This window comes from Nicotiana tomentosiformis, chromosome 1, assembly GCF_000390325.3.
Source record: "Nicotiana tomentosiformis chromosome 1, ASM39032v3, whole genome shotgun sequence".
NCBI lineage: Eukaryota > Viridiplantae > Streptophyta > Magnoliopsida > Solanales > Solanaceae > Nicotiana > Nicotiana tomentosiformis.
Window position 1 is genome coordinate 138,729,642 of NC_090812.1, and position 11,006 is coordinate 138,740,647.

Sequence of the window (11,006 nt, forward strand, 5' to 3'; positions counted from 1 at the left end):
AGTTAGACATCCTCTAAATCTTAATTCATGATCATCTTAGATAGCAATCAAGCTATAAACTATGAAAATATTGTTTAACTCCAATCCCTGTGGATACGATATTATACTATACTATCTTTGACTAGAAAGCATAATTTAAGTGTGTGTTTCGAGCTCGTCACCAACTTTATCCCCGAATTCACACTTCGCAGGGTTCGGCTTCAAATTGTCCCTTCACAATCGTTCGAAAAACTTCCTCGAGTCATTTAAATGACCAGCACTCTCCTGTGACTTGATTATGACATCATCTACATATAATTCAATCTCCTTATGGATCATAATATGAAGAAAGGGTTGTCATGACCCTCATGTAAGTGACACTGTCATTCTTGAGGCCAAATGCCATGACCCTGTAGTAGTAAACTCCCCATGGCGTGGTGAATGTTTTCTTCTCTACATCTTCTTCATGCACTAAAATCTGGTGATATCCAGCAAAACAATCGACAAAAAATTGTAAATCGTGCTTCGCACAGTTGTCAATAAGTATATGGATAATTGACAGAGTAAAGTCATCCTTGGGACTCGCTTTGTTGAGATCTCGATAATCCACGCATATCCCAATCTTTCTAACCTTCTTAGGCACTGGTACAATGTTGCACAACCGGGTGAGACCTCTTCTTTGATTCTCTTACTCAGATCAAGCTTGATTTTTCAGGTTTTCGCTTGACTGGTGGCTTGGCGGGATCGGTGGCAATCAGTGTGAGATGATTTATGTACTTAGTCCAAGCATATCATCATACAACCAGGAAAATACATCGATGTATTGTTGGAGGTGCTCTACCAATTCTCTCTTATGTTCTGCTTCTAGGTGAATGCTGATCAGAGTCTCTTTTATGACTTCTAGATTTCTCAGATTGATCACTTCTGTTTCTTTGAGATTTTGCTTCGTCTGGCTTTCTAACTATTCAATATCATGCTGTAGGTTCTTGAGAATCATACTAGCGTCGTACTCTTTGTAGTTCAGATCATTGTGCTCGAGGGTTTCATTACATGTCATAATCGTGGAACACGGCTTTTTTTGTTAATTTGATCACTAAAAGAGGCAAGTTTGCAATGATTTTTAGGTAAAATAATTCTTTTATTTCATTGAAAGGAATTACTTATCACACAAAGAGACGATTTAATAAAAAAGTACAGGCATGATTCAAGCCTCAGTTGACCATGCAGTTTTCAAAAGATACCACAATTCTACACTTCCAAGACTCCCAGTGAACCAGAGATGGACTGGATGTCCAGTTCTGCAAGGCCTCTCATGGTTCGGCATCCCTAATGGCCTATCAACTTTTCCACAGCATTCATCGATCAATGACACGAATAACCTTGTTATCCCTCCGATGATCTCTTCTTGTTGTGGTAAGCTCTGACCCGAGCCCGAAATGTACTCTGGGATGAAAATATTCTCCCCAGAGTTACTGTTGTACACTCATCCAGTTGTAGGTTGGTATCCTAAGAGGGCGATACCGTTCTGCCACTTTGGTTAAATTGGCTCAGTTATCCCATCTGTCCGGGATCCCAACCCATATCCAGGCATGTACCCATACTTCATGATTTCTTAAATTTTTATTCCGGACCCATAGGGTGACTGCGTGTAGTGGTCCCGTTTATTCTTCCCCATTTTCGTTGCTTGCATGATCTCGACTGCATGAAATACGACCCCATCATATCCCTCTATAAAAGGAACCGCATATTCTAAATAATCTAATCGGCTCCATTCCCTATGTATCACTATCTCCTGTCAATCCCATTCAGATTTCATACACTGATGGAGAGTATAAGAAACATCCTCTATGAGGTGTGTCTAGGGCATTCCTAGTAGCAGATTATAAGAAGAGGAGATGTCCATCATCTGGTACAATACCGAAAACTCAACGGGTCCAATTTGTAAAGCTAGGTAGATTTCTCTGATGGCGTCTTTCTACGATCCCTCGAAATTCCTTACCCTCACATGGCTCTTTTTTACCTCTCTTAAGTGGATGCCTAACTCTCACAGAGTAGAGAACGGGGAAAAATTTACTTTGGATCCCCCGTTGACATGTCCTAAAGATATGACTTTGTCTCCTTACTTGACAGTGATGTATAAAACTGTGTTGTGATCTATTCCTTCCATCGGACGTTCGTCCTTCCAAAAAGAGATTTTGTTTGCCTCCACCATCTTCCCAATGGTTGCTGCCAGTGCCTCACTGGAGGTATTTCCTGGCACACTCACCCAACTTAACACCTTTACCAAAGCGTCTTTGTGGCTGTCAGAACTCATCAACAAGTTCATGATTGATATGTGGGCAAGGGTCTTTCTATGCTGCTCTTCTATGAAATATTCCTTGGCCGACATCTTTCTCCAAAACTCTGTTGTCTTTGCGCATGTTATGTTCCTCATTTGGTTCAGTTCTCTGTTTGAATATCCTCGGTTCAATTCCTCATGAGCGTAGAATCTCCCAGATCTAGTCATCCAAAGAGCGGACGCAGTTTCTGTCATTTTTTCCTTTCTTTTCAACTGATAAGTCCATGGGACTACCTTGTACTCCTGTTCCAACCCTCTCTTACGGCAATGATGGGCCGTGGTTGATATGCTTGAACCATTACTGGCGGCTTTAATTGCACAGAGATTAATGGGGCTGCCCGAGGAGTTATCCTTGCTGCTTCAGTATTCCCGATAGCAATAATAGTCCCCTTTAACTCATCGTCCTCCTTCAAGGTATTCATATTTGCTCCTTGGTTTCTGTTATTTTGTAGTGGGTTATAGTTTACATTTAATAGGTTTGGGGTGCATTAGATAGCTCCACTCTTGATCAGCATTTCGATCTCGTGCTTCAAACCATATCAATCCTTGGTATCATGTCTAGGAACATCTGAATGATAAGCACAGTGTTTGCTTGCATCGAAATACATTCTTAAATATCAATGCTCCCCGGGGTAGCAACCACATAGACATAAACATAAATTAGTATAAAATGTTTAGTTTTATTGAAAAAATCAAGTGAAAAAATGAAGGAATTATAGTATAAGAAAAACTGTAATAGATCCCAATTTTTTTTTGACCCAAACCAATTCATTTAGCCAAGCTACACCAAATAGAACATATATTCCACTATTAGGATTGCATAAAATTAAAGACCAAAAAAATCATCCGCAATACATATCTTAGCCAAAATTTTCCAATTAGCTCAAAAATTTAATACACTTAAACATCGCGAATCAATAATTTAGAAACAAAAATTAAAACACCTTGTTCAATCGGGCAGTAACAACTTGAAGCTTAGAATAAACCTTATCAGCAGGAGACCCCAATATTAAGTTACAAAGTGAATCCCTAGCGTTTTATTACTATTTGAAAACAATCCTAATATATGTATCTTTGTATCCACAATCAAAATCCTCGTCTTTGTCACATTCTCTATAGCAAATTTCGTCTTCCCTCCTTTCCCCAGCAGTTTCCCAATAGCTCAACACAAACCGATACCCTATTCAGATTCCATGCTTCAATCAAAAGAAAAATATCAAATCAACAAAAAATTAATAATCCAAATAAGGAAGTAATGACTAAAGAAAAAACCCCAAAATCCTCATAGAGGAGAACCCTATATCTGAACTCTTTCTCATAACCTACCTCTTCTTGATGGTCATCGACTTCCACGGGCATGAGAGTGTTTTAGCCTTCTTTGATGTATTTGAAGCTATATGCATTTTGAGATGTGTTCTTCTGATATGTTCTTCATCTGTGATTGAAGCTAAAAATAATGGTTTGAAGCTATGCGTTATTTAGTTTTTAGAAGGTTAAAGCTTTGTTTTATTATGTTTTGAAGCTACCTAGGTTTAAGAAAAAAAGTGGGTCTAAAGATATTAATATTATTATATTGAAAATAAGAAAATATAAAAATTGTGCGCGGGATTATCCAAATTAGAAGGAAAATAAGGAGGGAACTAACAACCATTCCCATTAGACTTTTTTACCAAAACTTGTTGCCACATTTTATTCTATTGCAACGGTTACTAAAATCGCTGCAAGAAGTACCCATATTGCAACAGTTCTTAAACTAATGCAATAGTTTGATGGCAAAAGTGTTTCAGTAGCATCAACAACCTTATGCAACGGTTATAGCAACGGAACTAGAGGGTCTATTGCAACAGTTATGTAAGTGTTGCGAAACTATCCATTCCCATAGGTCCAATTTCTTGTAGCGACATCTGACGAGTGCATACTCATCCTCGTGACAGTCGTGCAAACTTTCTCAAGCGATCTTAAATCTAATCATAATATGTACATTTGACTATATAGAAGGAAAATTCTTCACAGAAGCCTCATAAGAATCACATAACCTCAATGCTTCTCCCATGAGATAACCAACCTACTAGCCTTAAATCAGCATACTTCTATGACCCTACCATGGCCACAACCATTATGCAATAAATTAATCAACCCAAGTCTATACTCGTCAATAAGATACAAGAATAAATTTTATTCCACTAGTGAAAAACCGGAAAATCCACCAATACATCCACATCTTAAGACTATACAACACATCGAGACAATAATTAAGCATCCAAAACCCTTCGTATCCCGAGAAAATATTTCTCGTCACATACAAACTATCTAAACATAGTCCTTAGTCACATAATACTCATCACATTACTATCTTGACACTCACTGAGCCATCAGTCCTCCAGACTGTCATGCCTTACAACACAGGAAAATATCCTGTAGCTCATCCACGACATTAAAAGTTGTCGGTGCAAAGAGGTATAGAGTACTCAATATCTCATACGAATCGAAGAGAAAGAAACTGATGATTTACGCACAAGAAACAAAGTTGGCTGATAAATAAAGAAAGAAAGGAAGTCACTTAGATGCTCATAGACTCTCAAAGATAGGTTTGGACAACATCATACTGATTCGCTAGACATCGGACACTAGCCTCCATTTCATCCACCCGGCTCGAATGCGATGTGTGACATCCTATTTAATCTCCTCATTTTCTTGGATCACAAACCCAAGATACTTGTAACTTCCTCTCTTGGGGATGACTTATGAATCTAACCTCACGTCCATGTACGCTTTCTCCTTCACGTTACTGAACTTGCACTACAAGTATTTTATCTTTGTCCTACTCAACTTGAAACCTTTAGACTCTAGGGTCTGTCTCCAAACCTCCAACATCTCATTAATACCTCCTGTCATCTTCTCAATCAATACGATATTTTCTCAAAATAGCATACACTATGGCATCTCCCCTTGAAAGTGGTGTGTCAGTGCATCCATTGCCAAAGTGAATAAAAATGGACTAAGCGATGATCCCTGGCATCATAACCGGAAAATGATTTGAGTTTCCTCTCAATGTCCTCACTTGAGTTTTAACTCCATCATACACGTCTTTAATCACTCTAATGTATGCTACAGGAGCGCCCCTAGCCTCTAAGAATCTCTATAGAACCTTCATTGGGATTTTATCATACGCTTTCTCTAGGTCAATAAATACCATATGCAAATCCTTCTTCATTTCCCTATACTGTTCCACCAACCTTTTGACAAGGTGGATGGCTTCCGTGGTTGAACGATCCGGCATGAATCCGAACTAGTTCTCAAAAATGACAAATTCGGCTGCCGGATAATGAACCTGAAATGATTCATGAAATCCTCAACCATGTCTTGCCATTATCTCCAATTCCTGGGATCTTATCTGGTATACCATATACCAGGTGAGTGCTTCTATAGTCAAACTTTTTATAAATAACATCATTCTCAACTTCTCGTACCTTCCCCCTCCTACTAGCTTATCACAATAGTCCCTTATCAAAGTTTGGAGGTTTGTATCATGATGGCATGTCGACATCTGGATGTATGCACAAATCTTCATAGTCTAATCACTTGTTCCCTCGAGGGACCTGCAAGCTCTTCATTTGCTTTCTCAGGACCCGTAACTGTTCTGACAATGACTCATCTTCTTGAGATCTTGCTTTCTTTTCCATCTCAGCATACTGATCGATCTCATAAGGCACCCTGACCATGACAGCCGCAGAGAAAATTGGTTCTCCTATAATATATATGGGTGGAACATACCGCTCACGGGTGGTGGTGTGTGCCACAGGTATATACTGCGTATGGGTGTTTGCAAAGGTAACATTATCATGAGGGGAAGTTTGGACCAAGTTGATTTTTGTTAGGGGATTTTGCGGAGCTTGAATGTTATTGGGAATGTTAGGCATATGTATGGGACGGTTTGGTGGATTTGTAGGGATAACTAGTTGTATTGCCTGAGACATGACGGGGATTGTAGTACTGGCAGGTTGCCGGGTTGATGAAGGAAAATGGTCCGAGATCGAGTCTAGTGCTGGGAAGCGGGGTGGTTATAGGAGCGTGGTCATGGACAAATATTCTAGTTCCCGGATCTGATGTACTTCCTCTCTCAATCATTCCATTTCTTGCTCCATCTCTACGACATATTCATCGTTACGAGTTTCGTCTCTTTCCTTGAACCTCCTAGTGCATCAGTTGCTGCCCAAGAATTTTCGACCGGGTTATCTGTGGCTGTCTTCTTTCCTTTGGACCTCATGTTCTATGGTGGCTTGGCCAGTTTAATTATCAACATAAACCAACCTCTGTTCGGGGGGATAAATAATAACATAAACAAGTAGAAAGCAAAACAAGATGTAAATTAGATTAGGAAATATACAGAAATAATCACACAGAGCAGCTAATTCACATATTGAACAAATGTATTCCTAAAGTAGGGGACCTCTCTTTGCCGAAGGTAGGCCTACATCTTAAGTGTTAACAAAATATCCAAATTATTTGACTCCGGATCCAGTTGCAAAATTATTTTTTTATTGTAAATCTTGATAGTTACAACATGATGACACGTACTACAAAGCTTTCACAAGGGATATAGAATAATGGTCAGATTTTACAACATCGTCCCTCCGGGATTTTACAAAGAGTTCATGGGCTTATAAAATTTTCCTTAGGAAATTTAAAAGGTATAGATGAAAATCAACAACCAACTCAGTAATCCTCTGCTCAATCTTCCCCTAAGAGCTTTTCCTCTAGCTCTCCCTCGGTATCTTCATGATGATATTCCGGCTCCTCCTATGGGTCCTCTTCTGGCTCATCTTTGGACTTGATCTGCACGTACTCCATGATGGTAGGCTATAATTATGTGTTTTAGTCACTTATTCCACTCTAATTCACTATATTTTGTTTGTTTTTGAACTTTAATTGGTAGTGTTTTGCACTAATTATGTATTTTATGCCTTGTAAGAGTGATTCCGAGCTATGTAGATTTTATGGAGCTAATTCGAGCTATTTGGAGCTTTGAAGTCTGAGTAAAAGCCCAATGGATTAAGCCGGGATCATGTTTTTTTGGTCAAGGACCACGTCTAGACATCAAAAATCAAGTTTGGAGCCGTACTTTGAGAAATTTGCACTACTGCGGCGCATGGGGCACCGCAGCAGTGCGAATCCTGCTGCCTGATGAATTGTTGAGCCCTCTGGATTTCCCCACGATGGCGCATCACCCCATGTGGCGTGCCTGTGCAAGATTTACACAGTGAAAATCCTATTTCGGCTAGGAAAGAGTGATTTCGTCTGGGCCCGACCCTATGTGGTATAAATACATGGAAAATGCTATTTTCTGAACTTTTGACATACTTTGGACCTAAGGAGGCTAAGGAGGAGTTAAAAGAATACAAGCACAACGATTTCATCATTCCTTCCTCACTCAAGACCCGAGTTTGGATTGGATTTATGTTTTCCTATACTATAATTTTATTTGTGATGAATTGCTCCATATCTATGGAGTAGTTCCATTTAGGGTTTGATGGATTTGTTGTGTTGATGATTGTTTGTAGATTATAACTCTAGTTTTATGTATTGAAGTATTTTTGGATGATTTAATTGTTGCACCTATATTCACTTGTTCATGTAATTGAGAGAGGCATAACTTGTGGATTCTTTGTATTATATTGTTGGTTGAGTACATTAATTCTTCTTAGTAATCAAAAGAGGCTAGTTGAATCATTGATTAAACCTAGTTAGAAGAAAAATCGAGAGAGGTTCTCCTAAAGACCAATCCACTACGCATTCTTGGATATCTTTACGTACTTAAATTGGTTCATGTTGTGAGGTTAAGACTTAATCGAGAGAGGAGTTTTTGCTGAATGTTTGAACTAATAATTGAGTGAATTCGAGAGACTCACTTGTACATTAGAAGTGAATTATATAGAGTTAGATCCTGAATAATTATCTTGCACCTATCCTATAAAACCCTATCTTCTTCCATTGATAACCTTCTTTGCTTATTCTTTGTTTCGATTATAATTAGTCAATAGCTTTAGATTCTTAGTTAATTTTAGTTAGACATCTTATAAATCTCAACTGTCGATCATTTTTGATAGCAACCAAGCTACAAACTACGAGAATACTATTTAAATCTAATCCATGTGGATACGACATTATACTATACTATATTTAATTAGCGAGCAGAATTAAAGTGTGTCTTATGCTCATTAAATTTTGGCATCATTGCCGGGGATTGGCAATTAATATTGTTTGAAAGAGTTTGTAGATCTAATAGGGAATTTTTTCTTTTTATTTCTATTTTCTGTCTTTATGTTTGGTGTTCGTTGACTGTGCGCAGGTTACAGGTTTAGATTAGTGCATGATACGAGCTTCTGCGAAAGAAGTGCTACCATATGAGCCTGAAATAGAAAAACAATTGCGACAGCTGAGGAAGGAAAGAAATATCACCGAGACATCAGAAAAGGTTGGGCAATCCTCAACCAAAGAACTTATGGTTGGAAACGGTTATGATAATGTAGATTTGGCTACAAGGGAGGTACCCCAACAATGAGAAAACGTTGCACGGGACGTTGAGGAAGCAGTTATTAGAGATGCACAGATTATCTATGAAGAAGAGAGGGGCCGGAGAATTGATCAAAATCAACCCTTGGCTGCAGAGAAGTTCGGAAATATAGCTCCCATGCCTGGGAGATCACTGGGTGATTATGCTAGACTGGTCTACAATTAAGGCTTATCAAGTGTTAGACCACCTCCAATTGCAACTAACAATTTCGAGTTGAAGCAAGGGTTGCTTTAAACCATTCAGAATTGTTATGTTTTTAGAGGAAATATAAATGAAGATCCAAACACATATCTAATGGACTTCGAGGAGATTATGAACATCTTTCAATACAATGGGGTGTCACAAGATGCAGTGAACTTAAGGGCATTTCCCTTTTCACTAAAGATGATGCAAATCAATGGCTTCGAAGCTTGCCCACGGGATCGATTAGAAAATGGGAGGAGATGACCAGAAAATTTCTTGATAAATATTTCTCCTCAACTAAGAGGGGAAAGTTTAGAAGAGAAATTCATAACTTCTGCTAGAAACAGACTGAAACTATTTTTGAAACATGGGAGAGGTTTAAAGAGACAGTTCGAAAGTGTCAACATAGTGGAATTGAACTCTGGGTGCAACTCCAGACTTTTGGGATGGATTGACACCGCCCCCCAGTAGAACATTGAGCAATGCAGCCGGAGGCCCTTTGATGAAGAAGACTTCAGAGGAGATAGTTATAATTCTTAATGAGTTATCTTAAGATGCTAATCAGTGGCCCTCGGATAGTGCTGAAAGAAGAAAATCATATGGTGCTCACCAAGTTGATGCTAATACATCTGTGCAGGCATAACTTGATGCTATGGCTAAAGAAATATGGAAGCTGACCTTAGCCACGAAACAAAGTGAGCCTCATGCAGCTTGTGATATATGTGGCAGAGGATACCCTACTCATGGGTGTCAAGCCTCAACTGAGGAAGTAAATGCTGTGGGAAATTATAATTTTAATCCAATGGCTCAGAAGCACCCCGAGTTTTCATCGAGTTCACCTGGGGGTACAGCTAATGCATGGAAACAAAACAACCCCAGATTTTAGGGACAAGGAGCTCCTTCTTTTATGAATCAGCCGAGGTAGCAGTTTCAGCCTCAACAGCCCAATCAGCTTGGTCTAGAAGATCTCATGAAGGCCTTCATTGTGAAAACTGATGAAAGATTTGAAGTACAAGGGGCAACAATTCGGAATTTAGAGAAGCAAGTGGGAGAGATTGCAATAATATTATTTGAGAGGATTCTAGGCTCTCTCCCTTCTGATACTGAAAGAAATCCCAAAGACACGGTGAATGTTTTGACCTTGAGAAGTGGTCAAGTGTTGTGACCTTGTGAGGAGAGAAAGCATATGCATGCGCTACCTTCCCCTCAAAAGCTATGTAGAGAAAAGCTGGACAAGCAGTTTGAGAGATTTTTGGATGTGCTGAAGCAGGTTCATGTAAACTTACCATTCACAGAAGTGCTCTCACAAATGTCTTCTTATACTAAATTCTTGAAAGAGATCCTTACAAAGAAGAGGAAAATAGAGGAGACCTCAATGGTCAAGCTCACAAAGCATTATAGTGCGATATTGCAAAATAAACTCCCACAAAAGTGTGGAGATCCAGGGAGTTTTATGAAACCTTGCTATTTAGGAACTATTAATTTTGATAAGTCTTTATGTAATTCTGGTACCTCAATTAATTTAATGACTTTATCTATTTACAGAAAACTGAAGAAGGAGATTGGAGAGATAAGGTCTGCACCAATATCGTTGCAGCTGGCAGACCAAACGACTTTAATACCCGAGGTGATAGTGGAAGATGTGTTAGTTTGGGTGGATAAATTCGTATTTTCTATGGATTTTATAGTGGTGAATATGGAGGAAAATAAGGAGGTCCCCCTCATCTTAGGAAGACCATTCTTAGAGACGGACAGAGCAATATTAGATATACATGAGAGAAAATTCATGCTTAGAGCGGGTGAGGAGACTGTGACTTTAAGATAGATATAGAAAAGGGGGTGCAAAAAGGAAAACCAGTTGCAAGTGTTGAGTGAAAAATGAAGGGCTCGAAAGAGAAGGTTGCAGTGAGCGAGAAAGAAAAGTGTGGGGTG